Raw genomic sequence first — 14,107 nt, forward strand, 5'->3', positions numbered from 1 at the left:
TAATAACAATTAACTAAGGAGATAACAGCAAGTTTTCACTCTCACACATGATAATGATACATCTAATTGGAACTTTAACTCTGAATAGGCTGACTATTTAGGGTTTAGAATTATAACAATTAAATGGAGGACAAAACAGCAGGCTAAAATAATGACACTAGACAGATCATAGATATAAATGAATGACAGAACAACAAAATTTAGCTCGCACTAAAAAGCACCCTAAAAATGGACATTAAATATAGAAACAGCCAAGATAACAAAATATATAAAGGACAGGAACAATGAGTTTTAAGGATAATAAAAATAAATACAGGAAAGAGCAACAAGTTTTAACAAGCACACATACTAATAATACATAGAAACTCAACTTCAACATTAAATATGGCAAATTAATGATAATAAAATGTAAACAAAAGGACAGAACATTATGTTTGCTCGTGTTGCTCTATCCTTTGTTTTTATTATCCTTTAGTGGGCATGAAGATAAAATGTCGACCCTTTGAACATAGCAGCATTAGAGATACACCCACCTTATAGAACAACTGCCGTCAAGCCCACAAGTTGAAATCTTCTTTGATAGAGAGGGTAAGTGAGGAAGAGTGCTGCCAAGACTGAGAGGCGATTTTGAAGGGTTTTAAGGTAAGGAAGCGTGCTTAAGAGGAAGAAAAGGGAAGGATTTATGCCCTCGAGTTCAGAACTTTACTGGCAAGGAATGTGCGAGGGGTTTGCTTTTTTCTATCTTTCTTTCTAAACGTGGCTTTGTTTAAATGGGAAGGATATCTCCACAAGGGTTTTCCCAGATTTGCCGGATCCGAGGATCTTCTTTGGTCATGTTGATATTGTGTGAGATAATAAAGGAGGGAAGGGGAGAGAAGAAAGAAAGAAAGAGGAAAGCGAAAGGAGTAGAAAGCCAATGAGAGAACAATAGATCCGTCAAAGGGTAGACCCTAAGAACCACCTGAAAGTGAACATGGCAAACTACATTAATTGTCTTGAGCTGCACAAGCGACCCTGCTAAGCCCATCATTATAGTCTATTCATATGATTTATCTAAATCTGTTCAGGCGATAAGAGCCATGAGGAGGCCCTAGAGAGCTGTATGTTATATTATGAGGTAAATATTTATTCCATTTAGTTCAATTAACTATATTAATTTTATAACGACCAATGCTGCTATAGCCCAACCACATAATATGGGAGGAAGAACACATGGAAGCAGGTTTTCAAAAACCGAAAAAATGTTAGTTTGATGAACATGTGCTCATATCTTCTACTGGAGACTCCATGGTTTAGATACGAGGAAAACCACTGAAATATTTCGTATGTTTGCTGGTATCTAAACATTGTCCATTTTAAAACTAATAAAATTTAGCGCACCTACTCTAAGTATAGACTCATATATTATTAGTTGACACCCTTCACGAGAGACATCTAAGTACTACACAATATCATACAAAATTTTTAATAATCAACAATGGCAACAGCCGCTCTTCAAAAAAGTAAGGCTTCAAACACAGAAAAATCTACCAGAACATAGACGCTTGAATCACTGATATAACTTTGAAGCTCTTAGGTTCAACAGAATAATTTAGGCCTTTTAAAAACACAGGAAAAAATCAATCATTCGTGTGGTCAAGGAACATCAGGAGATTTACTCTAGTGTATAAAATCACATTTTTAGTTGCCGGATTCAATATTTATTGCAAATTTATATAAAGGAAGATCATAAGTGTTATATACTTACACATTAAATAAAAAATGTTTGAACTAAAATTCAGACAACATCAGAAATCACATCTCTTAAACAGTTAGTATTTTATCTAAGATTATCATTTTTTGAACTATTTTTTTATTATTTAACATATTTTTTACCTGAACTATCTTATCAATTTTAATGCTTTTTTATGTTATGAATATCCATAACATAGTTACATATTCATAGAACTCAACCTATATAAAACATGAATGGAGTATTTTAGATGCATTTTTATCCTTGATTCATATGACTAAGTTGTATATAAGGATTCATAATTTTTATTCATATTAACAGCAATTTTACCCAAAATAAGGTGATATTGAGATATATTATTGAAAATCTCGAAGTTAAGATGGTGTCTATTCTTGGAAAAGATATCATGGAATGTATCACTATTAAAAGAGAGACTTGAAATCCTGAGAAAAAAATAAAAAATGAAGACCTAACTTCGTGGCATTTCATGAGTTGCATACTAAAAGCAAAAAACATGAATTTAATACAGTAAATTATTTGATTAAAATAGGGATATTCAGTTGATGGTTATGCTCCCTCTCCATTAGATGAAAATGAGATGTAAATGATTTTGCTTTCTCATTAGAAATCTCCCCTTACCAGTTGATAGTAGCTATTATATTAGACTAAAAAGAGTGACAAATGTAAACATGAAGCCCTTCTCTTGCCCCAGCTGTCGTTCCTATCTGCTGACAAGGGGATTATGATGATGGTAAGTCTCCTGGAAGAGCTAACAGTCTTTCGAGGACCACATGGAGCCTGTCTGCGCCATCAACTATCTAAATAAACCCTTCCCCTACCTTTAAATGAATTTTCTCATCAATGTTATGCCATATTTGACATAGAACAAGTAGAGCAGTGGGAGAGCCACCCTGTGGTTTTCCCATCTTGATCAGAGTTGTGGAAGCTCGATGAATGCTTGATGAGCCCAGGTAGATACTATATAGGCCTCAGGAAGACCCATATCCATGCCACCATGGAGTACAGGAGCTACAGAAGTAACCCAAAGTCAGAGGAAATATAGTATCTTCTTGAACATCTTCTGGTAGAAATATATTCCTTAGTTGCTTTTTAAATCATTTTTTGTCAGATTAATGCCATTTCTGTCTCTGAAATTATTTTTATTTTTATTTTATTTTTACTTCAATTTTATACTCTGAAAATACAATAAATACTACAAATATATCTATTTTCACTATATCTTTTGTAATATACCATCCTTCTTCGTTTAATTCTCATTATTATATTTCAATTCTCTATCATGATTTTCCATATCCTTATTTCTCTTCATCTATATTAAATATATACTCCCTTTTGTCATGATTTGTCATTTACTGATTTGAACTAGTAAAGTAGCTCGTGTTCAATAAGTCCTTTTAAGGCTCTGATTTATGCAATAATATTTTTTAAAAATTATTTACATAGAAAAGGGTAAGTAAGGGTCGAATCTGCAAGGAGCAGGTAATGAGAGATTACCTTGTATTTCAAATATATTTTAAAATAACTATTTTAGGTGATTTATATTATTTGGAATTTTAAGTATTTTCTAAGTAGGAAATCAATGAAATAAATGGAAACTAGTCAAAGCTATTTTAAACAAATGAAAATATATTCACTTTGTTTTAGATAACTTATAATAATTAAATGTGATTTTTTAGGAATTATTGGGAAATATGTAGCGTAAGAATTAAGATTGAACATTAAAGAACACCTTTGGCCGCAATTTGTGGGCGATGGCACTCTACCAGGGGGTAGTAGACTGAAAATGCTGTAAATTTTGGAGAAAATTTTCAGTGTTTTTTGATGTGTTGGAAAAATTGAAGTCTAGGCTATCCTCTGGAGCTTTACCTAGAGAAAAAGTTGAGAAAAATCAAATCAAACATTCAGGAGATCACACAAACCTTGTTGTCACCTCCTCCAAGGGCTAAGTAGTTCTCTTTCTCCAAGAATCTTGATTACCCTTGAAATCTCTCTCCCACACTCTTGAAGAAAAATAATGTATCAAATAAATCTGATGAAATTACCTCCAACAACAATTTGGGAGAAGAAATCCAAGATGAGATACAAACAGAGGGGATAAGAGAATAAATATAAGTGACCTAACTCTCCCAGCCATTGGAGTTAATTACAAGGGTTTGCAGGGATAGGATATCTTTATTTCCATCCTGGACCCACATTTCATCCTTCCTAATTGTTGAAAAATATTTGAAAACAATATTTCAATATCAAATTATGAGTTAATTCCACAATTCTTACCTAATTGTTGGCCCGGTCCTTAAGGAGGTTTGAATGGACATGCAGAGTGGGCTTCTTGAGTGCTGGGCCTCTTACTATTATCTATAGATGGCTTAGGTTTCTACTTTCCTCCCATTTGTATCTCAAAATTACCATTGTATTTAATTAAGTCTTATATTTCAACTAAACTCCAAGAAGATGTGAGGAAGCCACTTCACTCTAGGGAGTCAAGTGGGGTTCGTCTCAAAAATTAATAAAATATTATATATAAATAAATATTAAAAAATAAATCATAAATTATCATTTTGTCCTTAAATGGTGAACAATTCTAGAGAAAATCTAAAAATATGTGGTAAAAAATAAGTATAAAAGCATAATTTTATTCATCAAATTTGATGTTTTATCAGTCTCCATATTGTATTATACTCTTCTTATTATCTTTATCTCCTCTTGTGTCTTGAGGTATATTTACTCCTAACAATAAAAATCATTTCCTGTTAAGTCATGTATAAATATAGCTTCCTCTTTTGACATCTCACTAGAACACCTCTAGATGTTTCCTCCTTTTGCTTCTTCATTTCAAACTATTGCAATAAACAATATCAAAGAAATTATCTACAGACCCAAGAGAAATTGAATAGTAAATATAAGGTGATTTCATAACCAAACGTTTAGTGAGTATTGATTAATTCAAGTAATTAGCATATTTTTATCCATTCAAAGAGTTTAAAATAGGGTTGTTATCATATTTACATGTAAATTAATATTCCAAGTGTATTTTGATTTTAACCTAATTTTCTGTTGATTTATGAATTTTACAGAATTTATTTAAGCTTAGAATAACTCTATTTAAATGGAAATGGCAGGTTTGAAAACTAAATTTAATGTTAATTAAAGTGGGGATGAATTTATAAAATTTATATATTTTCTAGCATTTTATTTAATTTTTTGGGAATTTATTTGAGAAAGAAACAAATTTTGAAATAGAAAAAGGGTATAATTATAAGGAAAATAGGAGTTTTAAGCAATTTCTAAAGTTGGAGGGACTTTTTACAGTTTGGTTGCAAATATACCCTTTAAACAGTGATAACATGCATTTGTAGTACTTTATATGATCATATTTAGGTGTTTATTTGCATTAAATACTTATATTTGATTGTTATCAAGCTTCAAATGATTAAATCTATTTTTAAGATGATTTTCTGAATTTTCTGACAATAGGTTCTAAAGGAATATAATTTCTTGAGACCGAATATGATTTTTCTGGAATTTTTCAACATTAAATTTGGAATGATATATTTTTTCTAAGTCGAAATATATATTTATTTGTATTTTTTGGGTCTTGTATTTTATTTGATATGAGTTTTAGAAGATTTTCTAGCCGTTATTTGATCTAACGTCGCCACATGTTGCTATTTGATTCGTCGAATGGCGACGAATCATAGCTATTGCTGATGATTGGCGACAGTCAACCATTAATGTAGTGAATGATTAGCGTTAGCCAATCATTTAGTCGAGCAATCATGGCTTCGCAAGTGATTGCATTTATGACTAATGAATTATATAATTGAATTTTCTGGCACAGGATGATGTGGACGAATAAAAAAAGCCTTTTCGCAACAAATGTGTGCGTGGGACGACACACAAAATGACAAAAAAATTGTTTTTTTTTTGACTAACGACGGGCGACGTGGCACACACATGTCCGTTGATTGAATAAAAAAATCATGAACAAATACTGACGTGGCATGTGCTGACGCGTCGCCACGTCAACTTTGACAAGAATAAAGTAAACCATTCCTTTTAAAATAGAATGTTTTGTGTCTTTTTGTCTTTTTCCAACTGTAGGTACATGTGGCACAGAAGACTAGGAGACGCGAAAATTTGAACGATGTGACTGTTTAATCAAAAAAGGAAAACAGGAAGCAGACGATGAGGAGAGAGAAATAATCAACGGCTAGGATTGCTCCAACTTCAAACAACCATACCTTATGATCTACAACTCCGATTGAGCTGAAATTTTCAGCACTGCTTCATCTTCCTCTCCCCTTTCCATCCATGCCCTCCGATCTATAAATAGAGTCTGGACCCCTGTGAATTTCATCTTAAACTTGCTTCCTACTTGTGTGAGTTGATTGAAAGATATAGAGTTTTGAGATACATCAAGTGTGTTCTTGGTGTCTTAGGTGTGTGGGAAGAAGCATTAGAGGGGGAGCTTACCGACAGTTGTAAATTGCCGTGATCTTGGCAAAACGTAAGGATCTAAGGTAAGTGTCCTCACCCCGTTGTTTCTCTCCTGACATCATTGTTATCATAATTATATTGTGTTATCATTTCACTAACTTACGTCCCCATTATCTCATCTCTACCTTACCAGCATACAGTTGGCTCATTCGATCACTTTTGTATCATTCACACCCTCTACCTTATTCTCATAACACTACGCGTAATTTCACTTATATTACCCCGATATCACTATCTCGCCTATTATATTCTCGTATTTATCTCTTCTCGTACCAATAATCACTATAGTGAGATAATTAAATCTTTAATCATCGTTCCCTGTGGAGACAATCCGTACTCATCACTTACTAAAATATTCTTAAGTAAGTACAGTTAAATTTATTTTTATCGAATAATCTCAATTACAAACGACGAATTAAAACCCCTAGATTTTAGATTATCAAACAGCTCTCAGCAAGTGATGCACATGTAAATATCAAATAAAAAATAATTTTAAACTCTTGTTGAATTAATGTGGATTTTTTCTACGGTTTTTTTTTGCAATTTTCAAGGAAATATGGAGGAGAGAGAGCGGTGGGACATATTGACAATTATTTTGGGGGCCGCGTCGGTTTGTGCACACGACTAAAAGCAGGGACTTTTGTGCAAATTTTCATGAAAGAGAGATTGTGACGCCACGTGGCAAGATCTAGTCCGTAGGAAGAGAATATGAACAAATTTAATGTGGTTGGCAACTGCAATTCTTGAGGGCGGTAAGTGCACTGCCTGTGCTGTGCATAAAAATATGCACGCACGGGAGGTGACGTGGCAACGCCTGAGTGGTGTCGTTGGTAAAAAAGCATAGGAAGGGGGTACGTAGCACACCAAGAGAGAAGCCGTCAAACTTCTATACAAATGGCACCAGCCAATCAGAAATTAACATGACATTTGACTAAATCAAAATTTAATTAAATAAATGAAATATTGATCTAACGGTTAAAATCGGGAAATATTCATTTATTAATAACTCTTCATCTTGAAGTCAGATTGAGCTCAAATTTTATGTGCTTGCTCATCTTGACCTCCTCACTATCTATTGTGATTGGATCGATCAGATCAAGCCAACATTGACAGACAAAAATTAATTAAGTATTGGGGGTAAATGGTAATTTTTATTATTTAACCGAAGTATAAGAAGTGAAATTTAAGTTGAGGAGGTCATTCAGGAGGAAGCTCTTTCACAGCTGCAAGACAGAGAGGAGAACGAGCCTGTATCAACTCTATTTGGTATTTTTACTTCATCGTATTTGAATTCTAGTGTATTTGATATTATTTTTTAGTGAATTTTGATTGTTCTTCCTGGTCTTAGTCTGAAATTCAAATTGTTTGGCTTGAGCGCCATTTACAAGGCTTTACTAGGATTAATAGGAGTGATAATTGAATTGAGCTAACAGTTCCAATTGCACAATAAGAACAAAAAAATAACAATAAAGAGTTTAATTTCTTGGCAAGAATAGATTGTTTTTATGAGATAGTATTGAGCTAGTTTGGATACCCAGTTCCCCCAAAAAAAATTAACACTAAATTTTCTTCTTAACTCCTCTACCTGATTCCTTTGATCCTTTTTATTGGATCAAAGAAGTCAATTTAGAGAATCTTTAATTCTTCTATTCTTCCCATCTCCTCTACCCTCTTTCCCCAATTCTTCATATATTTAGGGTAATTTGATCTTCATTGAAGATTAAATTAAACCCTAATTAGGGCCAGATCACTCAATTGGATAAATAATTGAATTTTCCTACTAGCCTCCCTTTGACGACCCCTATACTCATCATCATACATCTTAAGTTTAGGGTGTTGCAAATTTTATTGCATACGATGAAATTGACAAAGATAAGGGATTAAAATTGGATAATTCACCCCTTATTTATGGTTTATCATGTATCAAAGAAATTTTTAGGTAAGCTGGATGATTTCTTTTATACTTGATCTCTGAGTGTTCCGATGTAAATTATTTAATCATGCATGAAATCGCACAATTTAAAATGCTATGGAACTCAGTGGAATTTAAAAATAACTTATATGTTAAATAAATTATGATTATAAGTGATGATCTTCATGAATTCCAAGTTTAAAAATTAGTCTCATGCAATCAAATTTAAATTTAGTTTTCATGAAGTTGAAAATGGTATGAATTTAAGGTCACAATGTTGTCCTCATAAGTTATTGAAATCTGCCCCAAAAATTATGTTTCTAAACACTATGGGTTTGGAGAGATTTTAGAAAAAAAAGTTGGATTTCAATAAATTCTCAAAATCATCCTGAAGATTTATTCATAACATGTGAAATCTTGCTTTCTCTTGGTAGTTTGATTTTCTCCAAGATAGAGAATGAATATATTCCCTGAATTATGGATAAATCCATTTACATGGACTTAAAAAATGGAAATTCAATAATTTGATCAGTATCATAATGCGGAATGAATTAAATATTATGAATAAAGTGGTTAAGTTGTAACCCACTTAATTTTAGACTTATGTATTCACAGTGTTTTCCATCATTCAAAATACCTTAAAGGACGCCATTGATAGGAGCCATTACTCAAAGACTTTGGGATAAAAAAATTAAATCTCAATTCTGATATATTTCTAAAATGCTTGTATTAAAACATATAAAATAAAACTGAATTTATCATTCTTAGTTTATGCTTTATAAAATAATCAATGAATTTTGATATAAATATCCAATGTGGATCCATGTGTATTGACTGACATATTTTAATTTCTAAATAACATCCAATTACCCTGATTTTTTTCCCAGTGATATCTAACTTCTATGAACATTTAAAACTAATTTAGAATTTTAATTCATTTTTTAGTGCACTGACCTCATGGTCAATATCATATTCCTATACGATGATGACGGGTTTCATCCCAGCTTTCACTTGATGGAGGTCAAAACCATTAACTAGGACTTTAATGCGCATATTCAGTTTGAAAATTAATCAAAATATGCACCCCAGAGATTTCACCCAGAAGCGTGTAGCCTTGATCTCCAGACATGATAACAAATCATTTTGATAAACAAGGTATTGAGATACATCATGGGCAATCATTGCCTGAATACATGTACAGAGTAAACTGTATCTACAAATTCAACCAAAGTTAATAAATAGTCATAATTAAAAGGGTAAATGTATGAAAGTGATCATGTACGCAATTATAAAAAACTATTACAAAGTTTTTGAAATATATGGATATGAAACATCAGTATCATTTTTCATTGGGCACACTAAAGGAAACATTCAAAATATTTTTTTCGCAATGCACTATCTTAGTTTTTTTATAAAATTTGGACGGGTTGCGATTTAATGCCACGATCAAAAATAATTTTTACATAATGAATTAATTGAGAATTGTAAAATTTGAATAAACTTTCCACAAATTTATTTCCACAAATTAGTGCTCTGAAAAAAGTTATATCATAATTCGAATATAATTTCTACTCCAAAAATTACAGAACGGATTACTTTCATCTCATAAAAATGAATTAAACTTTGCTTTCTGTTTAAAATATGGTAAATTTTATGGGGAAGAATATTTTAATATGTTCCTGAATCAGCTATCCATGCGTTAGAGCACGTAGGAATGTGGTAGATATCAACATTCAGGTTCACTAAAATACATGACTGCATCACAATATTCATATAATTGGTGTTATCTTTTTCCTACCATAAAACTTTATGATATGGCAATGTTTGTGGTAACTTTCACATTCCTAAATATCAATATTTTTGAATAATTGGGTGTTAACTTCAATTTTATTTTTAGGATGTTATATGATAATATCTGACATTTACTATTTCAACATGTGATTTAATGTAATTGAATATAAGAGAGGATATCCATAATATTAATATCTAGTATTTACAAGAATCCCAGTAAGTTTGCAAGACATCTGAGAACTTTTCCAAAAAAATGGAGACCAATTTGCTTGAGGCTCATGATTCCACATTCGAAATAATTAATTTTATGACAGGAGCATCACAGAAATTCCAGACTTCTTTAATTATTTCTTTTATTTTGAACCAACAGTCCAATTCACTACACAGAATATATGCATATGATTATGCAATGCCATGATACAGAAAGATCAAAATTTTCATAGGATGGCTTAGATGGGGTCCCATCAATAAAACCAATCATATATTTCAAACATGGTGCAATAATCATAGCTTTACTCTTGGAATTGTTCTTTCCCAGCGGTAGTAAAATTTTATAATACTTGATGTTGATTCATAAGAATGATGAATTGAATATGTTCTTGGGGAATCATCAATATTTATTCTTGACAGGGAGAGTGGTGAAAGAAATAATGGCAACACAGACACAAATTAAGAAGCCATGAGGTATGTAGCAAGACGTTTATGCTTGAAGAGACATGCAATCACTCCATGAAAAACATGCAACACCATATCCAGGGTGTATCAGGCACAATTGAAAAAAGAAAGAGAGAGTAATATACAGTAAAACTGCAGCAGATGGCTTTTACAAAGTTTAAACTCTCCACATAAACCAATCATTCAACATCACATGTTTTCTTTTGCATCAAGGATTGAAGTCCAAATTTTAAAGAAAAACATATCCCACCTACGGATTGCCAGATCTTAGCCATACATTACGATGCACTAAGTTTCATGTCGTATCAAACTTGGGCCGTATCTGGCAAAAAGAGGCTGCCCCTTGCAGTGCCTTGTTCTTGCAGTTCCTAGACGAGATCATAAAGAGTTAAAGATTTTCCTTCTCAGTGAGAAGGGTTGAAGAAGAGGAAAGGAAAGCTTGGATTGGTGCAAAGATGAACACGTGAGATTTGCCGTACTGGTTTGCAATTGCCGGTGGCGCACGCGGCTCCCCGGCCGAGGTGACGATTGATGGCTCAATGAAAAGCCTGCCCTCTGCGACGGCGGCAGTCGGATAGTGAAGAGAGAGAGAGAGAAGACAGAGAGTGATCAAGAAGAGAGAGAGAGAGAGAGAGAGAAAGGGAATGAAGGAGAAGCGAGAGAAAAGAGAGAGAGAGAAAGGGAATGAAGGAGAAGCGAGAGAAAAGAGAGAGAGAGAGGGAATGAAGGAGAAGCGAGAGAAGAGAGAGAGGAGTCAAGAAGAGAGAGAGAGAGAGGGAGTGATCAAGGAGAGAGAGAGAGAAAGGGAATGAAGGAGAAGTGAGAGAAGAGAGAGAGAGAGAGAGAGGGAATGAAGGAGAATCGAGAGAAGAGAGAGAGAGAGAGGGAGTGAACAAGGAGAGAGAGAGAAAGGGAATGAAGGAGAAGTGAGAGAAGAGAGAGAGAGAGAGAGAGAGAGGGGGTGAAGGAGAAGCGAGAGGAGAGAGAGAGGGGGAGAGAAGAGAGAGAGAGAGAGAGAGAGAGAGGGGGTGATCAAGGAGAGAGAGAGAGAGAGAGAGAGAGGGAATGAAGGAGAAGCGAGAGAAGAGAGAGAGGAGTCAAGAAGAGAGAGAGAGAGAGAGAGAGAGAGAGAGAGAGAGAGAGAGAGAGGGAGAGAGCGAGGGGAGAGAGAGAGAGAGGGAGGGAAGGAGAGGGGAGAGAAGAGAGAGAGAGAGAGAGGGAGAGAAGGAGGAGCGAGAGAAGAGAGAGAGAGAGAGGGAGTGAGCAAGGAGAGAGAGAGAGAAAGGGAATGAAGGAGAAGCGAGAGAAGAGAGAGAGAGAGAGAGGGAATGAAGGAGAAGCGAGAGAAGAGAGAGAGGAGTCAAGAAGAGAGAGAGAGAGAGAGAGAGAGAGAGAGGGAGTGATCAAGGAGAGAGAGAGTGAGAAAGGGAATGAAGGAGAAGTGAGAAGAGAGAGAGAGAGAGAGAGGGAATGAAGGAGAAGCGAGAGAAGAGAGAGAGAGAGAAAGAGAGGGAGTGATCAAGGAGAGAGAGAGAGAGAAAGGGAATGAAGGAGAAGTGAGAGAAGAGAGAGAGAGAGAGAGAAGAGAGGGAATGAGGGAAAAGAAAGCGACAGAGACAGAGAAAGGAGAAGAAAGAGAAAGGGAATGAAGGAGAAGAAAGCGGCAGAGAGACAGAGAGAGAAGGAGAAGAAAGAGAAAGGGAACGAGGAGAAGCGAGAGAAGAGAGAGAGAGATATATATATATATAGAGAAAGAAGGAGAAAAAAAAGAAAGGGAATGAAGGAAAAGAAAGCGACAGAGAGATAGAGAAAGATGGAGAAGATAGAGAAAGGGAATGAAGGAGAAGAAAGCGGCAGAGAGATAGAGAGAGAAGGAGAAGAAAGAGAAAGGGAACGAAGGTGAAGCGAGAGAGTGATCAAGAAGAGAGAATGAGAAGAAAGAGAAAGGGAGTTATGGAGAAACGAGAGAAGAGAGAGAGAGAATGAGAAGAAAGAGAAAGGGAGTTATGGAGAAGCGAGAGAAGAGAGAGAGAGAATGAGAAGAAAGAGAAAGGGAGTTATGGAGAAGCGAGAGAAGAGAGAGAGAGAATGACAAGAAAGAGAAAGGGAATGACGGAGAAGCGAGAGAGGAGAGAGAATAAGAAGAAAGAGAAAGGGAGTGACGGAGAAGCGAGAGAAGAGAGAGAATGAGAAGAGAAAGGGAGTGACGGAGAAGCGAGAGTAGAGAGAGAATGAGAAGAAAGAGAAAGGGAATGACGGAGAAGAGAGGGAGAATGAGAAGAAAGAGTAAGGGAATGACGGAGGAGAGAGAGAGAAGAGAGAGAGAGAATGAGAAGAAAGAGTAAGGGAATGAGAGAGAGAGAGAGAGAATGAGAAGAAAGAGAAAGGGAACGACGAGAAGAGAGAGAGGGTGATCAATAAGAAATAGAGAGAGGAGAAGAAAGAGAAAGGGAATGAAGGAGAAGCGAGAGAAGAGGAGGGTGTTTGCGAGAAAGAATGAAAGAGAAGCGTGGGATAGCGAGAAGGAGAGAATTAAAAGGGAAGAGAGAGAGAGAGAGTATGTGAGAGAGAATTGGAGAAGTGCGTGAGAAAGAACGAGAAGAAAATATTGATTATGGGAAGAGGAAGATAGGGAGGAGAGAGTGTGTGTGAGAAAAGAGGTGAGATGGGAGAAAAAGAATGAGAAGAAAGCGAAGACAGAGACTGTCTGTGAGAACCTATGGGAGAGAGCTAATTCTATCAGTATCTTTATCCCTGTATAGAGATATAGAGAGAGATATATATACATACACGGAGAGATAGATAGATAGATATCTCAGTATGTAAATTATGCATACTAATCTCTTTAGATCTCTTTTTTCTAGATGCATCTTAATCGCTCTATACATATATAAATATCTATATATCTCTCCCTGTATGTATATATATATCTCTACATCTCTATAGATGCCTATCTCTCTACTTCTCTCCATCTGTCTATAAATGTATGTATATGTCACGAAATACATCTCAATATGTGTATACATCTATCTCTCTATTTCTTATATATCTCTATATCTCTCTATAAATGTATATCTAGATGACACTAACTATTCATATTTATATATATATATATATATCTACCTATGAATATATGTTTATCTTTCCCTTTCTCTCTATCGTTCTTTTAGACCTGATGCTCCCCCGAATTCTCCAGTCTATCTATCCATCTACCTTTATCTTTCTTGCCATGTCCCTCTCTTTCATCCAACTATTTCTCTGTCTGTATACCCGTCTCTGTCTAGCCATGAATCTCTCTCTCTATCTGTATAACTCTATATACACATCTATATGTAAATGTCCTATTTCTCTGTCTACCATTTTTTAGAGCTGATGCTCTGTCCTATTTTCTCTGACTATCTATCCATCTGCCTCTATATCTCTAGCCATGTTGTTCTATATCTTCCATTTATCTGTCTGTCTGTCTGTCTATCTGTCTT

The sequence above is a fragment of the Wolffia australiana genome, chromosome 9 (assembly GCF_029677425.1).
Source record: "Wolffia australiana isolate 7733 chromosome 9, ASM2967742v1".
NCBI lineage: Eukaryota > Viridiplantae > Streptophyta > Magnoliopsida > Alismatales > Araceae > Wolffia > Wolffia australiana.